The sequence below is a fragment of the Microcaecilia unicolor genome, unplaced genomic scaffold (assembly GCF_901765095.1).
Source record: "Microcaecilia unicolor unplaced genomic scaffold, aMicUni1.1, whole genome shotgun sequence".
Taxonomy (NCBI): domain Eukaryota; kingdom Metazoa; phylum Chordata; class Amphibia; order Gymnophiona; family Siphonopidae; genus Microcaecilia; species Microcaecilia unicolor.
This window is the reverse complement of record NW_021963129.1, coordinates 24005-47121: the sequence shown is the minus strand read 5'-3', so window position 1 is coordinate 47121 and position 23117 is coordinate 24005. Positions and strand designations below refer to the sequence as shown.

The following is a 23117-nucleotide window of genomic DNA, read 5'->3' as shown; positions in this document are numbered from 1 at the left end:
TCCAGGTGCTGCTGGGCTTATTAGCCATTCTGAAACCTTGCTGCTTTGCCTTTGCATTGCGTCTAAGGCCCTGGTATGTTAGTGCTTGTTGCTCTGCTGCCTAGTTTGAATCCTTGCCTTGATTCTTGTCTGTTCTAGCCAATCTGTTCCCTTCTCCACTACTGCCAACTCCAGACTTCACGCCTTCTGTCTCGCTGCACCCTACGCCTGGAATAAACTTCCTGAGCCCCTACGTCTTGCCCCATCCTTGGCCACCTTTAAATCTAGACTGAAAGCCCACCTCTTTAACATTGCTTTTGACTCGTAACCACCTGTAACCACTCGCCTCCACCTACCCTCCTCTCTTCCTTCCCGTTCACATTAATTGATTGTCTATTAGATTGTAAGCTCTTTGAGCAGGGACTGTCTTTCTTCTATGTTTGTGCAGCGCTGCGTATGCCTTGTAGCGCTTTAGAAATGCTAAATAGTAGTAGTAGTAGTAATCAGTGTGTAGTTAGTTTAGGTTGTTGTTAGTTTGCTAGTCTTGTCTCTGGGCTTTAGTTTTGTGTTTAGTCTTTGTCTGCTTGTGTCTTAGTGGCTGCTCTGCAGCTTTTAGTTCTGTGTCTTGTTAGTCAGTGTTTTTCCCCCTGTTTAGAGGCTGCTTGCAGCTTCCAGTTTCTGTCCCCTGGCTTGTCTATTCCCTGCCTTGTGTTGTATTGTTTTTCTGTGAGTTCTAGCCCAGGCTTCTGCCTTGCTGTCCCTGTGGATTCCTTTCCCCTCTGACCCTTAGTCCTTGTTCAGCCTGTGGGTATCCAGCTCCTGCCCTGCCCTGCCCTGCAAAGTCCTGCCGGTCGCTTGAACCCAGAGGCTTAACTTCTGGGGGACAGCGGCTAAGCGCAGGTGAAGACTAGGGTTCCTACTTTGCCTGATCTAGCCTGCTTGCCTCAGCTGCAACTCCAGTCCGGGGTTCCAGTCCTGTTCTGTCCTGTCCCTGGTTTGGGGGTGGTTTTGCCTGCTGCTGCTCTCCTCGGCTCACAAACCCAGTTTCCAGCTTTGAAACGTGACACCTACCTTAACAAGCACCCAAGAATGCAAAGAGTTCCTACAACTATGGGATCTTCATGCACCAAATACACAACCAACACACATAAAAGGACACACACTAGATATCATCACACACAAATTCGATCCAGACTCAAACCTTCTACTAACAGATACAAGATGGATGCCCGCACCATGGTCAGACCATTATAAAGCATACATCTCCCTTCAATGACAAACGAAAACCACAATTAAAAAACAAGAACGAACAACCTACACCACGAGAGGAAAAATAGACCCAGTAATATTCTGGCAACAAATCTACTATAACGGATGGACAACAAAGGCAGACACAACCCAATTCCTCCTAGAATGGGACGATAGATGCAGAACAATATTAGACAACATTGCCCCAACACAAACCAGAACCGCATACAGGAAGAACTCAACACCATGGTTCACTGAAGAACTGAAACAATTCAAAACACAAGTTAGAAGGTTAGAACGTGCGTGGAAAAAAAAGAAAGACGACCCAACACTTAACGCCTGGAAACAACTTCAAAGAAAATATAAATATACCATAAGGCAAACTAAAAGATTATTTTATAAAAATGAAATCGTACCGAACTACAAAGACACACACAAACTCTTCCAACTTGTGAATAAACTACTAGATACCACACCAATCACAACCAGCAACAAAGACACACCAGGAGCAGACAATCTCGCAAGATACTTCAATGAGAAAATCGTACAACTACGACCTAAAATACCAATCAGCACCACCGATTATGCCGAACTCCTTGACTGTCTAGATCCAGGCCCTGGTGTATACCCTGCAGACAGAACCTGGACCAAATTCGAGATATTATCAAAGGATCTTATATCCCAAATGCTCAAAAGATTTGCCAAATCTCACGGCAAATTAGATATATGCCCAAAGAACCTTATGACATTTGCCCCTCATCAATTTATAACAGACCTCACGAATCACGTAAACTATATGCTACAAATTGGACTCTTCCCGAAGGAGAAAGGAAACATTCTACTCACTTCTATACCCAAAGACGCAAAGAGTGCCAGTGAACTAACCAACTACAGACCAGTAGCATCCATACCTTTAATAACCAAACTAATGGAAGGGATGGTAACCAAACAACTCACAAACTATTTAAACAAATTCTCAATACTACATGACTCCCAGTCAGGATTTTGGTCTAACCACAGCACGGAAACGGTACTAGTTCCTCTCATGAACAAATTTAAACAAATGATTGCAACTGGCAAGAACATACTACTGCTACAATTTGATATGTCTAGCGCCTTCGATATGGTTGATCATGGAATACTATTAAATATCCTCGAGTATTTCGGAATTGGAAGAAATGTTCTCAATTGGTTCAAGGGGTTCCTAACTACACGATCATACCAAGTGACATCTAATTCGACTACATCAGCTACATGGATACCTGAATGTGGAGTTCCACAAGGATCCCCCCCTCTCACCGACTCTATTCAACTTAATGATGATACCTTTGGCGAAACTACTATCAAACCAAAACCTTAACCCATACATATACGCAGATGACGTAACGATGTACATCCCATTTAAACAAGATGAAATGAGATTGAAGGGGGGCAGACTCAAGAAAAATGTCAGGAAGTATTTCTTCACGGAGAGAGTGGTGGATGCTTGGAATGCCCTCCCCCGGGAGGTGGTGGAGATGAAAACGGTAACGGAATTCAAACATGCGTGGGATAAACATAAAGGAATCCTGTTTAGAAGGAATGGATCCTCAGGAGCTTAACCGAGATTGAATAGCAGAGCCAGTAGTGGGAGGCAGGGCTGGAGGTTGGGAGGCGGGGATAGTGCTGGGCAGACTTATACGGTCTGTGCCAGAGCCGGTGGTGGGAGGCAGGACTGGAGGTCTTAAATACAAACTAACGCATGTGTCAACCTTTTCCTATCTGAGTACACAACTGTGGAATGTGATGCCGCGCAACTTTAAAACGATGTATGAACTAGCCAACTTCCGAATTCTACTGAAAACCCATTTCTTTAACAAGGATGAACAAATATGAACTTCTGTACACATATTCAGAACTGCCTTACAATATTTGCTTGCTTACAATTATCATGTTTTTTCGTCATCATGTTACCCAAGATCCTTCTGCTATTACTAAATGCATAAAGGGGATGGAACTCATCTCATACACTTGTGACCTGGATTGTGAATAAATGGGGCACATCCAGCAAGTAGAGATGTTATTAAACACATTAATAAGGATGAGTCAGTGAATACTGTGTGTAATTCTGGTCACCGCATCTCAAAAAAGATATAGTGGAATTAGGAAAGGTACAGAGAAGGGTGACGAAAATGGTAGAGGGGATGGGATGACTTCCGTATGAGGAAAGGTTGAAATGGCTTGGGCTCATCAGCTTGGAGAAAAGACGCCTAAGGGGACTTATGATATAAAATACTGAGTGGAGTGGAAGGGGTAGACGTGAATCGCTTGTTCACTCTTTCCAAAAATACTAGGACTTGGGGGCTCGCAATGAATCTACAAAGTAGTAAATTTAATACAAATCAGAGAAAATATTTTTTCACTCTTCAAGTAATTAAACTCTGGAATTAATTGCCAGAGAATGTGGTAAAAAGCATTTAGCGTAGCAGAGTTTAGAAAAGGTTTGGATACCTTCCATAAAGAAACGTCAATAGGCCATTATTAAAATGGACATGGGAAAATCCACTGCTTCTTTCCGGGATAAGCAGCTCAAAATGTATTGTACTGTTTTGGGATCTTGCCAGGTACTTGTGACCTGGATTGGCCACTGTTGCAAACAGGCAAAAGTTTGAGAAACAGAGAGAGGCTTAAAAGTCAATGTTCTCGATGGAGAAATAAAGATAGTGGGTTGTCACAGGGTTCTGTACTGGGACTGGTGCCATTTTTAAAAAAGGCTCCAGGGGAGATCCGGGAAGTTATAGACGTCGGTGCCGGGGAAAATGGTAGAGGCTATTATTAAAAACAAAATTACAGAGCACATCCGAGGACATGGATTACTGAGACCAAGTCAGCACGGCTTTTGTGTGGGGAAATCTTGCCTGACCAATTTACTTCAATTCTTTGAAGCAGTAAACAAACATGTGGACAAAGGGGAACCGGTTGATATTGTGTATCTGGATTTTCAAAAGGCGTTTGACAAGGTACCTCATGAAAGGCTACAGAGGAAATTGGAGGGTCATGGGATAGGAGGAAATGTCCTATTGTGGATTAAAAACTGCTCATCTTGTTCTGGTTATAATAATAATAACATTATTTGAAGATGTGTACCTGGGATGTGACTTTTTGTGTGTTTTTCTGTTTAGATTTTTTTTCTACATTTGCCACATCAGTAGCATGTTTATAGATGACCCATTTTGAACAAACACGGGTCGATGAAAATCATTGGTCATCTTACATTTACTCATGGTATCGATATATCGATGACATATTTGTATGATGGAAATGTGATGAACAGAGCCTCCATGAGTTCTATCAATGGTTGAACCACCAGGATGTACATATAAATTCACCATGCAATAGTCACAGCAACATATTGCTTTTTGAAATGTATTGGTGCGACTAGACAAAGAAACATATTCTACAGAAGTCCATATTAAGAAGACAGATCGCAATTCATTTCTACCCTATCAAAGCCATCAAATGACATTTACCCTCCTCACAATATTTAAGGTATCAGAGAATATGTACCGAAGTACTCAAGAAAAATGTCAGGAAGTATTTTTTCACGGAGAGAGTGGTGGATGCTTGGAATGCCCTCCCGCGGGAGGTGGTGGAGATGAAAACGGTAACGGAATTCAAGTGGAGGAGTGGGCTAGTGGTTAGGGTGGTGGACTTTGGTCCTGGGGAACTGAGGAACTGAGTTCGATTCCCACTTCAGGCACAGGCAGCTCCTTGTGACTCTGGGCAAGTCACTTAACCCTCCATTGCCCCATGTAAGCCGCATTGAGCCTGCCATGAGTGGGAAAGCGCGGGGTACAAATGTAACAAAAATAAAAATAAAATAAACATGCATGGGATAGACATAAAGGAATCCTGTTCAGAAGGAATGGATCCTCAGGAGCTTAGCGGAGATGGCATAGCAGAGCTGGTGGGGAGAGGCGGGGCTAGTGTTGGGCCCTGAAAAAGACAGATACAAATCAAGATAAGGTATTGTTTGCGCCTGTTCCTGTGGCCAGCGGAGTCCAATCAGGCCAGCAGTACTATGCAGACAACTCCTCTCAACTGTTATCTTTTTAGAAACTGGACAGCTGGATTAAAGACCATTTGCACTACAACAAATAAAAACAAAAGGATGTTTATTCTTTATCCAAAAGATAGAAAACAGAGAGTAGGGTTAAATGGTCAGTATTCTCAATAGAGAAGGGAAGATAGAGGGGTTCCCCAGGGGTAATTGTAAATGATCTAGAGATGGGAGTAATTGGTGAGTTAGTTACATTTGCTGACAACACAAAGTTATTCAAAGTTGTTAAATTGTGAAAGGATTGTGAAAACTTACAAGAGGACCTTACGAGACTGGGAAACTGGGCGTCTAAATGGCAGATGACATTTAATATGAGCAAGTCCAAAGTGATGCATGTGGGACAGAGGAACCTGAATTATAGCTACATAATACAAGATTCCACGTTAGGAGTCACCGACAGGGAACGGGATCTAGGTGTCGGCATTGATGATACGTTGAAACCCTCTGCTCAGTGTGCAGCGGTGGGTAAGAAAGCAAATAGAATGTTAGGTATTATTAGAAAAGGAATGGAAAACAAAAATGAGGATGTTAAATGCCTTTATATCGCTTCATGGCATGACGGCACCTCGAATATTGTGTTAAAAATCCACTGCTTATTTCTCAGGTAAGCAGCATAATATGTATTGTGCTTTTTTGGGAAAAATGTCCAACAGAGGCACAACATGGCAGACGGATTTTTTTGATTTGCCAAAATTTCCAAATCGTTAATTTTGAAACACAGTTTTAAGATTTTTTTCTATGCAGTTCATCTGCAACGCGTTTGTTCTGCTCTCTCTCCTGACAGTCTCTGTCTACTAAGGACAAATCAAACTCGGGTATACATATGAAGTATCACATACCATGTAAAATGAGTTTATATTGTCAGGTCTTTATCTGCTGTCTTTTACTACGTTACCATGAGGGGCATTTTCAAAAGGGGCATCCACGTTTTCATGAAGACGTCCTCACACAACGTCCCCATCCAAGGGCAGGAAACCCCGTATTTTCGAAACAAGATGGACGTACATCTTTCGTTTCGAAAATACTGTCAGGGACGTCCAAATCCTTAAATTTGGTCGTCCCTAGACTTGGCCGTTTCTGATTTTTGGCGATAATGGAAACCAAGGACATCCATCTCAGAAACGACCAAATCCAAGCCATTTGGTCATGGGAGGAGCCAGCATTTCTAGTGCACTGGTCCCTCTGACATGCCAGGACACCAACCGGGCATCCTAGGGGGCACTGCAGTGGACTTCATAAAATGCTCCCAGGTACATAGCTCCCTTACCATGTGTGCTGAGACCCCCAAAACCCACTACCCACAACTGTACACCACTACAATAGCCCTTACAGGTGAAGGGGGCACCTAGATATGGGTACAGAGAGTTTGCGGTGGGTTTTGGAGGGTTTGTCTGTCCTAATTAGATTGTAAGCTCTGTCGAGCAGAGACTGTCTCTTCATGTTCAGGTGTACAGCGGTGCGTACGTCTAGTAGTGCTATAGAAATGATGAGTAGTAGTTGGCTCACTGTTTCCTCCACAAACGTAACAGGTGGGTGGGGGGATGGGGCTGGGTCCGCCTGTCTGAAGTGCATTCACCCATTAAAACTGATCCAAGAACCTGCATACTGCTATGATGGACCTATGACATCTAAGGCTGGCACAAAATATTTTTACAGATGTTTTTTGAGGGTGGGAGGGGGTTAGTCACACAACCTTCTAACAAGTCATCCTATGTATTGCATTTTGTAGAATTCTGCAGGCCTAAGACAAGATGCATGCACTAGCGGTAATTCCGAGTTTCGCCTGCACCCAATCCTGTGGAAGAAAATATTTTTCTATTTTCTACCCCGGGGGCATTCTCTGCATTAATCGGCACTGCGGCCACTTTTGGTTACCGCAGGGGGAACATGTGAGCCCTTACCGCTAAGTCCCAATTTCAGACCCTTCAAAAATGTTGTTTTTCCCAGCCAAGGTAAAAGGTGGCACAGCGTGTGCACAAAAGACACGCCCACACTACTGCAGGCCACTTTTTATCTCATCTTTGTAAAAGGACCCCTTAATCCTCTGTTGCCTGAGCCATCAACTTAGGCTCCTGGCTACCAAGTCAAAGTGTTGTGGTATTTTAGCAAATAAAAATTTACTTCAGGATTTGATACGCTGCAGTAGGGGCTCTGGTGCTGGCAGTTTGGGAGAAGCAACCAGGCATCATCATGGTATTATTGTTATAAAGCAACCAGGCATCACCCCCAGTCCCCACTAGACCCTCAGCCAAACAGCTGCATGCAGGAGGAAAGATGTGTAATGTTCAGGGGATAAATGGAGGTCCGGGAGAAGTCCAGCCTGGAAGGGTTCTACAGTTCTGGTTAAAATATTATTCTGTAAGTTCTGGGCACAGTCATCTCCTGTCCTGTCCAAAAACCAGTAGCACACGTGATGTCCTAGAGAGAGCGAGCAATTTATTCCTGATATTCTTTCCTCAAGAATATTTTCATGTCCTCTGATAATGAGGTCATAATCTTATTACGTCTATCAATCTTCCGGTTTCTTCCCCCAATGAGGGTGGAGTGACTTCCAGTATATATAGAGCATGGATTGTAGATCTAGAGATCAGAGCGAGAGAGAGAGAGAGAGAGAGAGAGAGAGAGAGCGAGAGCGAGACTTCAACAGCAAGATCATGGATGGAGCTGTCACTTTTCTGCTGATCACTCTGGTACTTTCCAGCATTCCAGGTACAGTCACCTCTTAAAAGGGGACAAACTCTGATATAGCTTCTGGGCCACTGCCTCCTCCTCCATCCTACCCCCCTTCCCCTATAAGCATAACCAGCCAAATTAATGAATAAATCAAACTAAATTACCTATAAAGATATTATAAAGCACTGGTCCCGGTATAGACTCCTGTGGTACTCCACTTTTTACTCTCCTCCATTGAAAGGATGATTTAACCCTACTCTCTGCTTTCTATCTTTTGCCAATTTCCAATCCTCTTACCCACGAAGTTTTCATTTCCTCTGTAGCTGCTCATGAGAAACTTTGTCAGATCTTTCCTATGTAAGCATTTAGCTCACACTGTTTTCTAAGATGAGTTATATTCAGATGGAGCAAGTATTCCCCTGTGCCTGAGGGGCTCACAATCTAACCCCCCCCCCCCCTGTTTACAAAGCCCAGGAGGCCATTCCATGCTTCCACCACTCTTTCCATGAAAGACTATTTTCTTAGATTCCTCCTAAGCATATTTCCTCTTAACTTTATCCTATTCCCTCTCATTCCAGAGGTTTCCTTCAATTGAAAAAGACTCACCTCCTGTATGTTAAGATCACTGAGGTATTTAAACGTCTCTAACATATCCCCTCTCTCCCACCACTAACTTTCAGAAGAAACACAACCTAGGAACACTCAACAACGTAAATATTGCAGTTGGCAGTAGAACATCAATCCATCTAGCTGGATTAGAACAGATCAATCCTACCCAGACATTGAATGCTAACAGAATACACAAACTCAGGTAGACTCTCAAGTACAGAATAAGTAACCACAAACTACCCCCCCCCCCCCACTCCTGTTTACTGAGCCACGTGGCAATTCCGATACAACCCATTCAAAGGCAATGGACTGTGTCATCATTAGCGTACGGCAGCTGCTAGCATGGCTTAGTAAACAAGGGGGGTGGGGTAAAATTAGAAATATGTAGAGAAACATTAAACTGGACCCCCAAGAAACAAGAGTTTTCATACAGTGCAACACCAGAGAAAAAAAGGCAATCCACCCAATGCAGAGGAATGGCTACATTTGGAGGGGATCTTGCAAAGAGTAGAGTGAGAGTGAGGAATTCAGGTACTAGCATGGGGCGGGGGGAGAGAGGGTGGGACGGAGGGTAGAACGGGTTTGGGGAGGGGGAGGAAGAGGGAGGGGAAAAATGATTGTTGGCAAGGCTTGAGTGTTGTTGTCTTTGAATTATATAGGAGAATTGATCTCCATGGTTTTGTACTGTTGATGATTTAATAAAAAGTTTTGCAAATTAAAAAAAAAAGGCAATCCAAGTGGGGGGGGGGGGGGGGATCCAGGAGTTATACAGCCACCCGCCATCCAGCATCTTCTCCCTCTCTGTCTCTCTCTCTCTCTCTCCACCTGCCTTCCAGCATCCCCTTTCTCTCTCCCCTACCCCACCATCCAGTCTTTCCTCTGTCTTTCTCCCCTGTCCCATCATCCAGCATTGCCTCTGTCTTTGTCTAAACCCGTAATACAGCATTTCCCCCATCTCTCTTTCTTCCCACCTCCCCCTGTACCACTGAGCATTGTCCTTATCGCTTTCTCTCTCTCCTCATATCCAGCATTGCTCTCTGTCTCTCTCTCTCTCTCTCTTTCCCTCTCTGCCCTTCCACACAGTATTGCCTCTCTCTCCCGTTCAGCATCTCCTCTGTCTCTCCTAATCCCCCTTCCAGCATTGCGTGTCTTTCATTCTCCCCCTAGCATGCAGCACTATCCTGACTCTCTACTCCCTCCGCCATTTAGCTTTTCCCTTGCCTTTCTCTCTTCCATCCAGCCTTGCTCCTATTTCTCTCTCTCTCCCCCCACCCACCCACCATGCAGTAGTACTTAAGAACATAAGAGTACCAATACTGGGTCAAACCAATGGTCCATCTAGTCCAGTATCGAGTTTCGAACAGTCACAAGTACCTGGCAGAAACCCAAACAATGGCAACATTCCATGCTACCAATCCCATGACAAGCTGTTGCTTCCCCATATCTGTCTCAATAGCAGACTATGGACTTTTCCTCCAGGAACTAGTTCAAACCTTTTTTAAACCCAGGTACGCTAACCACCGTTGCTACATCCTCCGACAAAGAGTTCCCAGAGCTTAACTATTTGTTGAGTGAAAAAATATTTCCTCCTATTTGTTTTAAAAGTATTTCCATGTAACTTCATTGAGTGTCCCCTAGTCTTTGTACTTTTGGAACGACCAACAAATCGATTCAGTTCTACTCATTCTACGCCACTCAGAATTTTACAGACCTCAATCAAAAGTCCCCTCATCCACCTCTTTTCCAAGCTGAAGAACCCTACCCTCTTTAGCCTTTCCTCATATGAGAACAGTTCCATCCCCTTTATCATTTTGGTCGCTCTTCTCAGAACCTTCTCTAATTCCACTTTATCTTTTATGAGATACGGTGACTAGAACTAAACGCAATACTCAAGGTGCGGTCACAACATGGAGCGATACAAAGGCATTATAGTATTTTTCGGTCTTATTCACCATCTCTTTCCTAATAATTCCTAGCATCCACTTTGCTTTTTTGGCCGCCGACACATACTGAGAGAAGATTTTAGCAAATTATCTCTCCCCCCATTTAGTATTGCCTCTGTGGTCTCTCTGTCTCTCTCCTTTCCCCCCCCCCCCCTCCCATGTAGTCTTACCCAGTTTCTCTCTCCCTCACCATGCATCCCCTATTACCCATTTTCTTTCTCTGTTCCCTTCCATGTACTGACGTCAAGCAGCATAATTTTCCTTCCTCCTTCCTCTTGCAGCTCTGCCAGGCCGCACTAATAACCCAAAAAGAAATGCAGGATTGCAGGTTTCTGCTTGCTGCTAATGACTGTTTCCTGTGCCAACCCCCGGGTAATATGGGATGGGTGGAGAGGGAGGGAGAGAGAAATGGGTAAAAATGAATGGGAGGAGAGAGAGGCAGTGGATGTATGGATGCTGGGAGAGTGGGGGGGCTGAGCCAAGATTGGGGGGCCTGTGTCCCCAAGACCCCCCCCCCCCCCCCCCCATGGCTATGCTCCTGACACACACATATCTATCTATCTATAAGTCAGGAGCATATACTGTTTTATAGAATTGTTTTGGGTGATTTCTCTTTGGGGTCATAGATAGCCTGCCCCAATTTGATTGACTGCATATTTTGTCCTTTAGATTGTAAGCTCCTTTGAGCAAGGACTGTCCTTCTTTGTTAAATTGTACAGCGCTGTGTAACCCTAGTAGCTCTTTAGAAATGTTAAGTAGTAGTAGTAGTAGGGTGATTTCTCTTTGGGGTCACAGATAGCCAACAGGTAGTGGGCAACTTCTCTCGGGTGTGTAGGGAATGGACTAGTAGTTAGTGTAGCAGCCTCAGAACCTGGGTGATGGGATTCAATTCCCACTGCAGCTCCTTGTGACTCTGGGCAAGTTACATAGCCCTCATCGCCCCAGATGCACAATAAGTACCTGTATATAATACGTAAACTTCTTTAATTGTAACCACAGAAAGGCAGTATATCAAGTCCCCTCCCCTTTCCCATTCTTGAAGGTCACTACAAGATCAGTGATTTTTCTGAAAGATGAATCGATATTGAGTGAGTTCTCTATGAGGTCAGTAGATAGTCGGTGATTTCTCTTGAAGACCACTGACTTGTGGGTGATTTCTCTTGAAGGTCACTACATCATCAGTGATCTCTTTCGAAGATGAGTCAGTACTGGGTGATTTGTCTGGAAGGTCAGATATTTATCTTTAGTACTGTGAAAGGAAGGAAAGGATGGATGAAACAATATTTTAGCAAGAGAGGTGGAGACTGCCAGTGCTGAATATTCCATTCTTATTCAAACAGATGGTGATATGTTAAATATCCATCATTCTTACCCATGTTTTCTTCTTTTTCAGGTTTTGACATTCCAAGTGTCTCTGCTAAAAAACCCTTGGTAAATATAAATTTAGTTACTTCTCCCCGACAACATTCCTGACACCAAATCTCCACAACCTGAACTCAAATCATTATCCGATCCACACCCCCATATTTTCCTGGTGGATTGTCAGAGGACGGGGTAGTAACCGCAATCCCCAATTTTTACACTTTTGGTCATACGTTTGATGGCTGTAAAGCAAGAACAAGCTCCACCTATCTAATCTGTTCGACCATAGTGGCAGAATCATTTCAAAATACCCCCTACCTCCACTAGAACCAGTCTGAGGAACAATCCTCTTGAAATTTGTCACATACTTTTCCCATTATCATCTCACTTTTACAGTATTCAAAAAGCTGAGTCTCTGAATTTAGATTTTTAAGGGTTTTTTTAAAAAGCGTCAGTAAGCCCAACACGGGCTTACCACATGCTAAATCTGAACTACTGTTAGTCCAACGTGACTGGCGGCGTTAGTTCCAAGTCTAGTGAGCGCCATTTCCCGCGTTCTGGAAAATTTTAAATTTTTTTCTAGTGTGGTGGAAACACAGTGGTAATCAGGCATTGCTATTTTCTGCTAAATTTACTGTTTATAGATTTCTGAGTGAAATTTATTCATTTATTTGTTACATTTGTATCCCACATTTTCCCCCCTATTTGCAGGCTCAATGTGGCTTACACAGTACCGTAATGGCGTTCGCCAGTTCCGGTATGAACAAATACAAGGTGTTATTGTGGTAGAATAAGGTTCATGTATGGTAGGTATATAGGGGAACTTGGGGTGTGTCCATTACGATCTTTGGTTTTGTTGTGTTGCAGGTACTCAGGCTTTTATGTTGGGTTAGTGGGATATGCCTTCCTGAATAGGTTTGTTTTTAGTGGTCGTACATTGTTTTTACTATTTTTGGCAATGCGTTCCATACTTGTGCGCTTAAATAAGAAAAGCTGGATGCGTATGTTGATTTGTATTTGAGTCCTTTGCTGCTTGGGTAGTGAAGATTTAAATATGTTCGTGCTGATCTTGTTGTGTTTCTGGTTGGCAGGTCTATGAGGTCTGTCATGTATCCAGGGGCTTCGCCGTAGATGATTTTGTGAACCAGGGTGCAGATTTTGAAAGCAATACGTTCTTTGATTGGGAGCCAGTGCAGTTTTTCCAAATATAAGCCTGGCTGCTATGTTTTGAGCGGTCTGAAGTTTCTTTATAATTTGTTCTTTGCAACCCGCATAGATTCCGTTGCATGGCTTAGTACCATTGATTGGATCAAGTTGCAGAATGTTTCCCTCGGGAAGAATGGTTTCACCCGTTTAAGTTTCCACATTGAGTGAAACATTTTCTTTATGGTAGATTTTACTTAGTTCTCTAGTGAGAGATTCCGGTCGATTGTTACTCCGAGAATTTTCAGGCTGTCTGCGATAGGAAGGGTATAACCTGGGGTGTTTATGTTTGTGAGTTTATATGTGTTGTATTGGGATGAGATGATGAGACCTAGAGATGAAAAATCAGTGCCAAGCTCATAACTTCTTTCCCTAAATCCTTCCTGGTTGACACTCACTTTTTTTTAATCCTAAATGTAAGGGGGGGGGGGGGAGAAAAAGGGAATAGGACTTGATATACTGCCTTTCTGTGGTTTTTGCAACTACATTGAAAATGGTTTACACAGTATATACAGGTATTATTTGTATCTGGGGCAATGGAGGGTTAAGTGACTTAGCCAGAGTCACAAGGAGCTGCAGAGGGAATTGAACCCAGTTCCCCAGGATCAAAGTCCACTGCACTAACCACTAGGGTACTCCTCCACTAGCAGCAATTCATGTAGAATCTCAAATAGCAGCAACAGAATCTCAAATAGTAGCAACATTCCCTGCAGAATCTCTAATAGTAGCAACATTCCATGGAGAATCTCAAATAGTAGCAACGTTTCATGGAGAATCTTAAATAGTAGCAACAGAATCTCAAATAGCAGCAACATTCCATGTAGAAACTCAAATAGTAGCAACATTCCATGGAGAATCTCAAATAGCAGCAACATTCCTGTAGAATCTCAAATAGTAGAAACAGAATCTCAAATAGCAGCAACAGAATCTCAAATAGCAGCAACATTCCTGTAGAATCTCAAATAGTAGAAACAGAATCTCAAATAGTAGCAACAGAATCTCAAATAGTAGCAACATTCCCTGTAGAATCTCAAATAGTACCAACATTCCATGGAGAATCTGAAATAGTACCAACATTCCCTGTAGAATCTCAAATAGCAGCAACAGAATCTTAAATAGCAGCAACATTCCATGGAGAATCTCAAATAGTAGCAACAGAATCTCAAATAGCAGCAACATTCCCTGTAGAATCTCAAATAGTAGCAAAAGAATCTAAAATAGTAGCAACGGAATCTCAAATAGTAGCAACAGAATCTCAAATAGTAGCAACAGAATCTCAAATAGCAGCAACATTCCCTGTAGAATCTCAAATAGTAGCAACAGAATCTCAAATAGTAGCAACAGAATCTCAAATAGTAGCAACATTCCCTGTAGAATCTCAAATAGTACCAACATTCCATGGAGAATCTGAAATAGTACCAACATTCCCTGTAGAATCTCAAATAGCAGCAACAGAATCTCAAATAGTAGCAACAGAATCCGAAATAGTAACAAAATTCCTTGTAGAATCTCAAATAGTAACAACATTCCCTGTAGAATCTCAAATAGTAGCAACAGAATCTGAAATAGTAACAACATTCCCTGTAGAATCTCAAATAGTAGCAACAGAATCTCAAATAGTAACAAAATTCCTTGTAGAATCTCAAATAGTAGCAACAGAATCTGAAATAGCAGCAACATTCCATGGAGAGTCTCAAATAGTAGCAACAGAATCCGAAATAGTAACAAAATTCCTTGTAGAATCTCAAATAGTAGCAACAGAATCTCAAATAGTAACAACATTCCCTGTAGAATCTCAAATAGTAGCAACAGAATCTCAAATAGCAGCAACATTCCCTGTAGAATCTCAAATAGTAGCAACAGAATCTAAAATAGTAGCAACAGAATCTCAAATAGTAGCAACAGAATCTCAAATAGTAACAACATTCCCTGTAGAATCTCAAATAGTAGCAACAGAATCTCAAATAGTAACAAAATTCCTTGTAGAATCTCAAATAGTAGCAACAGAATCTCAAATAGTAACAACATTCCCTGTAGAATCTCAAATAGTAGCAACAGAATCTCAAATAGCAGCAACATTCCCTGTAGAATCTCAAATAGTAGCAAAAGAATCTAAAATAGTAGCAACGGAATCTCAAATAGTAGCAACAGAATCTCAAATAGTAACAACATTCCCTGTAGAATCTCAAATAGTAGCAACAGAATCTCAAATAGTAACAAAATTCCTTGTAGAATCTCAAATAGTAGCAACAGAATCTCTAATAGTAACAACATTCCCTGTAGAATCTCAAATAGTAGTAACAGAATCTCAAATAGCAGCAACATTCCCTGTAGAATCTCAAATAGTAGCAACGGAATCTCAAATAGTAGCAACGGAATCTCAAATAGTAACAACATTCCCTGTAGAATCTCAAATAGTAGCAACAGAATCTCAAATAGTAACAAAATTCCTTGTAGAATCTCAAATAGTAGCAACAGAATCTGAAATAGCAGCAACATTCCATGGAGAGTCTCAAATAGTAGCAACAGAATCCGAAATAGTAACAAAATTCCTTGTAGAATCTCAAATAGTAGCAACAGAATCTCAAATAGTAACAACATTCCCTGTAGAATCTCAAATAGTAGCAACAGAATCTCAAATAGCAGCAACATTCCCTGTAGAATCTCAAATAGTAGCAACAGAATCTAAAATAGTAGCAACAGAATCTCAAATAGTAGCAACAGAATCTCAAATAGTAACAACATTCCCTGTAGAATCTCAAATAGTAGCAACAGAATCTCAAATAGCAGCAACATTCCCTGTAGAATCTCAAATAGTAGCAAAAGAATCTAAAATAGTAGCAACGGAATCTCAAATAGTAGCAACAGAATCTCTAATAGTAACAACATTCCCTGTAGAATCTCAAATAGTAGTAACAGAATCTCAAATAGCAGCAACATTCCCTGTAGAATCTCAAATAGTAGCAACGGAATCTCAAATAGTAGCAACGGAATCTCAAATAGTAACAACATTCCCTGTAGAATCTCAAATAGTAGCAACAGAATCTCAAATAGTAACAAAATTCCTTGTAGAATCTCAAAAAGTAGCAACAGAATCTGAAATAGCAGCAACATTCCATGGAGAGTCTCAAATAGTAGCAACAGAATCCGAAATAGTAACAAAATTCCTTGTAGAATCTCAAATAGTAGCAACAGAATCTCAAATAGTAACAACATTCCCTGTAGAATCTCAAATAGTAGCAACAGAATCTCAAATAGCAGCAACATTCCCTGTAGAATCTCAAATAGTAGCAACAGAATCTAAAATAGTAGCAACAGAATCTCAAATAGTAGCAACAGAATCTCAAATAGTAACAACATTCCCTGTAGAATCTCAAATAGTAGCAACAGAATCTCAAATAGTAACAAAATTCCTTGTAGAATCTCAAATAGTAGCAACAGAATCTGAAATAGCAGCAACATTCCATGGAGAGTCTCAAATAGTAGCAACAGAATCCGAAATAGTAACAAAATTCCTTGTAGAATCTCAAATAGTAGCAACAGAATCTCAAATAGTAACAACATTCCCTGTAGAATCTAAAATAGTAGCAACAGAATCTCAAATAGTAACAAAATTCCTTGTAGAATCTCAAATAGTAGCAACAGAATCTGAAATAGCAGCAACATTCCATGGAGAGTCTCAAATAGTAGCAACAGAATCCGAAATAGTAACAAAATTCCTTGTAGAATCTCAAATAGTAGCAACAGAATCTCAAATAGCAGCAACATTCCCTGTAGAATCTCAAATAGTAGCAACAGAATCTCAAATAGTAACAACATTCCCTGTAGAATCTCAAATAGTAGCAACAGAATCTCAAATAGCAGCAACATTCCCTGTAGAATCTCAAATAGTAGCAAAAGAATCTAAAATAGTAGCAACGGAATCTCAAATAGAAGCAACAGAATCTCAAATAGTAACAACATTCCCTGTAGAATCTCAAATAGTAGTAACAGAATCTCAAATAGCAGCAACATTCCCTGTAGAATCTCAAATAGTAGCAACAGAATCTCAAATAGTAACAAAATTCCTTGTAGAATCTCAAAGAGTAGCAACAGAATCTCAAATAGCAGCAACATTCCCTGTAGAATCTCAAATAGTAGCAACAGAATCTCAAATAGTAACAAAATTCCTTGTAGAATCTCAAATAGTAGTAACAGAATCTCAAATAGCAACAACATTCCCTGTAGAATCTCAAATAGTAGCAACAGAATCTCAAATAGTAACAACATTCCTTGTAGAACCTCAAATAATAGCAACAGAATGTTAAATAGCAGCAACATTCCATGGAGAATCTCAAATAGTAGCAACAGAATCTGAAACAGTAGCAACATTCCCTGAGTCACCAGGAGCTGCAGTGGGAATAGAATCCAGTTCCCCAGGATCAAAGTCTGCTACTCCTCCACTCAACTGTAAGAGTTTAGTGAAAATATGAGCATAGATTTTGGCACTCAGCCCTAGTAAATTTTCAGTGAGGCCAATTATGGAGCAAAGCTCTGAAAGTTAGAAGGAGAAATCCTTTCAGTGTTTAGACCTTTGATTTTTAGTTTGTTTTATGATTATTTTATTGTTTGTTGATGTTTTCTGAGTTTGATATTATGTTTCATACTGTTGTTTTATGATCGTACTAGTAAAAAAGGCCCGTTTCTCAAACAAATGAAATGGGCGCTAGCAAGGCTATCTTGTAATGGTGATTATGTTTTTAAGGCTGTCATCAAAGCAATTTTTCCTCTCTCCCCTGCCCTCCCCTCCATGTCCAGCGATTCTTCCCTCCCCTCCCATCCCCTCCGTATCCCGCGATTCTGACCACCCCTCCATGTGCAGTGATTCTCTTCTGCCCTGCCGTCCCCTCCGTGTACTGCGATTCTGGCCTCCCCTTCATTTCCAGCAATCTTCCTGTGCCCTGCTGTGCCCTCTGTGTCCTGTGATTTTGGCCTCCCCTCTATGTCCAGCGATTCTCCTCTGCCCTGCCTTCCCCTCCATATCCCATGGTTCTGGCCTCCCCTCCATGTCCAGTGATTGTCCTCTGCACTGCCCTGCCCTTGATGTCCCGCAATTCTGGTGTCCCCTCCATGTCAAGCGATTATCGTCTGCCCTTCCCTCCCCTCCGTGTCCTGTGATTCTCTCCTCTCCTCCTATCCCCTCCATGTCCAGCGATTGTCCTGTACCCTGCCCTCTCCTCGATGTCCCATGATCTCTCCTCCCATCACCTCCATGTCCAGTGATTCTCTTGTACCCTGCCCTCCCATCCATGTTGCACGATTCTCTCCTTCCATCCCATCCATGTCCATCAATTCTCCTCTGCCCTGGCCTCCCCTCCATGTCCAGTGATTGTCCTCTGCCCTTGTCCTCCCTTCCTTGTCCCGTGATTCTCACCTCACCTCCCATCACCTCCATGTCCAGCAATTCTCCTGTACCCTGCCCTCCTATCCATGTTGCGCAATTCTATCCTCTCCTCCCATCCCATCCATGTCCATTGATTCTCCTCTGCCCTGGCCTCCCCTCCATGTCTAGCGATTGTCCTCTCCCTTGCCTCCACTCCATGTCCAGCGATTCTCCTCTGCCCTGCCCTCTCTTCCGTGTCCCGCGATTCTCACCTCGCCTCCCATCCCCTCCATGTCAAGCGATTCTCATGTGCCCTGCCCTCCCATCCGTGTCCTGCATTTCTCTCCTCTCTTCCCATCCCATCCATGTCGATTCTCTGCTGCCCTGCCCTCCCCTCGATGTCCCTCGATTCTATCCTCCCATCCATGTCCAGCGTTCTGTTGCCTTCACTTCTCTTGCTTGTATTCGTAACCTCCTGTCATCAGCTCACCTCCTGCGTTCCCTTCCCTCTCACTGTTCCTCCCACTGACGTCATTACGTCTTGACGCAAGGGTGGGACAGTGAGAGTAAATGGAACGCTGGAGGCTGGCTGACATCAGGATGTTATGAACCCAGACAACCAACCATTGGAACATTGGAGGTACAAATTATTATATTAGACTTTCCATCAAATTGGTTAAAACCTCCTTCTTTGGGACTGTTCCCACTTCTTAACACTATGGTAATAAACAGTCTATCTTTGGGCACTGTTCCTCTTCCTCTAAAAATAGTTCTTCTTAGGCCACTGTTAAAGAAAACTAACCTGGACCCCCATCAGCCCAGTAAATATCACCCTCATATCTAACCTTCCATTTCTAGCAAAGCTAATAGAAACAGTGTGTTTTAACAAGCCTGTAAAATGCCTAAATTAATTCTGATGTGTATTTCTCTAGTTTGGCCAGCAGGTGGTGCTTGTTTATATTTAAAGCTGTTACAGATAAGTGAATGATTCCTTCCTTAGTTAACACAGATAATAGGAAGTGTCTCGCAGTGATGTAACCACTTTCTATTTAAAACTAGGCTCTGATTATCTTTGAATATCGGCTGGTATCTTGATTCTCGGGGTTCTTCAAGTTTACCTCAGGAGAGCTGTGTGTGCTTTCATTTGTATGAAAAGGTTAAAAATACGTCTGACTGCACCAGCCTCCTTCTATTAAAGAGTGCATAAAAATACCCGAACTCCAGATGCGCAAAGGTGAAAAATTCCCACCCCTTCCTCCGTAAAGGAGTGTACCATACTCTATCCACTTCCACATGTGCGCAAGTGAAAACATCTGCACCTGCCTCCTTCTACTGCAAAGTTCACAAAATACCCCAACTCCAGATGTGTACGAGTGAAAATGTTTCACCCCTTCCTCTTTAAAGAAGTGTACCAAATTCCCTCCACTTAAATGTACACAAGGGAAAACATCTGCATCTGCCTCCCTCTATTAAAAAGTGCACAAAAATACCCCAACTCATAGGCGCCCGGTATAAGAGACTTGGGGAGGCTAAGCTTCCCCAGCCGCAAGCCCCAAGCGTCTCTCTTTCTCTCTCTCTCTCTCTAGCTCATCCCCTCACCCCCCCGATGCAGCATCTATCCCTCTCACTCCCTCCCTGTGGTCGGTCCCTTTAATTTGATTTAGATCGCCCATCGCTGCCGGTAGCCGCACGGGCACGCCAACATCGTACTACAGCTTGCTTCGGGGCTTCGGCCTGACGCTGATGATATGACGTGCCCCGCCTCCTCTGACCAGCCTTCCTTATGATGCATCCAGCCCTTGCGGAAGCAGGAGGCTGGTCAGAGGAGGTGGGGCACGTCATGCCGTCAGCGTCAGGCCAAAGCCCCGAAGCAAACTAGTACGATGTTGGCGTGCCCGTGCCGCTACCGGCAGCGATGGGTGATCTAAATCAAATTAGAGGGACTGCAGGGAGGGAGCAAGAGGGAGGGATAAATGCTGCATTTGGGGGGGGGGGGCGAACGAGGGAGAGGGATTTACACTGCATTCCAGAGGGAAAAAGGGAGAGGGATAGATACTGCAATGGGGGGGGGGGGGAGAAACAAGGGAGAATTGCTGGACATGGATAGATGGAGGGAAGGACAGGAGAGAGAGGAGAATTGCTGGAGATGGATGGAGGAGAGAGAAGGGGAGAATGGAGAGTTGCTGGACATGGATGGATGGATGGAGGGGAGGTCATGGAAGAGAGGAGAATTGCTGGACATGGGTAGATGGAGGGGAGGGCAGGAAAGAGAGAGGAGAATTGCTGGACATGGGTAGATGGAGGGGAGGGCAGGAAAGAGAGAGGAGAATTGCTGGACATGGATGGATGGAGGGTCAGGGAAGAGAGGAAATTTGCTGGATATGTATGTATGTATGGATGGATGGATGGAGGAGAGGGCAGGGGAGAATTGAGAGTTGCTGGACATAGATGAATAGATGGAGGGGAGGTCAGGGAAGAGAGGAGAATTGCTGGACATGGATAGATGAATGGGGGTAGGAGAGAGAGGAAATTTGCTGGATATGGGTGGATGGAGGAGAGGGCAGGGGAGAATGGACAGTTCATGGACATGGATGGAGGGGAGGGGAGGGCAGGGGAGAGAGGACAATTGCTGGACATGGATGGATGGAGGGGGCAGGGAAGAGAGGAAATTTGCTGGATATGTATATATGTATGGATGGAGGAGAGGGCAGGGGAGAATGAAGAGTTGCTGGACATGGATGGATGGAGGGGAGGGCAGAGGAGAGGAGAATTGCTGGACATGGATGGATGAATGGGGGCAGGGGAGAGAGGAAATTTGCTGGATATGGATGGATGGAGGAGAGGGCAGGGGAGAATGGAGAGTTGTTGGACATGTATGGAATGGAGGGCAGGGAAGAAAGGAGAAATGTTGGACAAGGATGGAGGGAAGGAAAGACAAAGGAAAAATGCACATGGATGGAGTGGAAGGGAGAGAGGAGAAATTCTGGACATGGATGGAGGGGAGGGAAGACAGAGGAAGGAGATGCACATGGATGGAGGGGAGTGGAGTGAGGAGAAATGCTGGATATGGATGGAGGGTAAATTGCTCAATTTAAGGGCTGGATTGGAACACTTTGAGGGCAGATGTTGAAACTGGAGAAAGGATAGGGACAGGGCTACAGATGGTAGACAGGACGCATAAGGAGACAGAAGAATGGTGGAAAGGGTGAGAGAAAAAATATCAAATGGAAAGAAGACACTGCATAAAACAGAAGACACTGGGACTAAAGCTAATAGAAAAACTAAATGATCAGACAACAAAGGTAGAAAAAAGTATTTTATTCAGAATTTATTAATTGGAATATGTCAGCTTTTGGAAATGTGCATCTGTGATATTTTGCATGCAAGTTTCAGTTTTTCTAATATTGCTGCATGCTGAGTCTGACTTCTTTAGGTAACTTTCCAGTTCAGTATTTTGCCTTCATATCTGTTGTGTCATGTGTTTTTCATGTGTGATCAAGGTGCAGTATTCTGCTAGCGTGTAGTATTTGCAGCCCTTTTTGTTTTGTTTTTTGTTTCACTATTTTGTGTACTGGTGTTTTAGAGCCCGGTGTAATTATAGTGCTAGCTCGTCCTGTCCTTGGAATTAGTGCTGTTATGGTTTGGTAAGGTTATGAGTTTGTTTTTGCACAAGTTTGTATATAGTGTTTTGCAGTGGAGAGATTGTGTGTTGGCTTTACTGAGGTTGCACTAAAACATCAGAAAGGGTTTTAGAGCCTAAATCATGACACACTACCTCTTGAAGGATATGGTCGTTAATAAAAGGAGCTCATTGTGAACACTATCCACCCTAAAAGGGTGTTTTTTGTGGCTGTACATGAGAATTGTGATATTATGATCCCGTGTTTCAAATTGTTGATGGTCTGCATTTTCCATGTGGGTGGTATATTGGTGTATTAGGGTTTGCCCAGTGTAATATTTATGGTACAGTAAGGTTCTGAGTGTGTTTTTGCACAAAGTTGTGCATAGTGTTTTGCAGTTGAGCGATTGTGGTTAGTACATGCTTTGAGCAACCCCTTTATTCTTTGACTTATGATACATATCTAATATCTAAATTTAATAAAAGGTATTAATTGTGATTATTTTATTTTTTTCTGTGTATTGTCAGACAATTATGGATGTAAGCCCCGCCCCTGGCCCCACCCTTGGCCACGCCCCCTTTAGCCTCCCCAAACAGTTAGGCCACCGACCGTCTATGCCCCAACTCCAGATGTGCTGGCGTGAAAATTTTCCATCCCTTCCTCTGTAAAAGAGTGTTCCCAACTCCCTCCACTTCCAGAAGTGAACAAATGAAAATTTGACACCCTTTCTCTGTTCCTCCTCACTCACTCTCTGACACTCCACAGATGTGGTGCTTCTTGTGAGTCAGGAGATCTTTGACTCTTGCTTGTTTCCTTTGCAGGATATTTGCCAGAGACGACTTCAACGCATCCTTAAAAATAGGTGTAAAGTTGACCTTCCTCCCTGCATGTTACCTCCTCCACTGAAGCATCATAACAATCCTAAGGGCGTATGTGATTCTTGTTTACTGGGACTGTAAGTACAACTGACAGCTATTTTCCCGTTCACCCCACCACAGGTTTTAAGGGGACATCTATAG

The 23117-nt window shown here is 42.9% G+C and overlaps 1 long non-coding RNA gene across 1 annotated transcript; it reads left to right on the top strand.

Moving 5' to 3' along the window:
• The first annotated feature begins 7931 nt into the window (after nucleotides 1-7931).
• On the top strand, nucleotides 7932-23047 carry LOC115458975. Its single transcript, XR_003940178.1, has 3 exons — nucleotides 7932-8035; nucleotides 11945-11982; nucleotides 22920-23047. It is a non-coding gene; the product is annotated as an uncharacterized LOC115458975 (long non-coding RNA).
• Nucleotides 23048-23117: the final 70 nt, after the last annotated feature.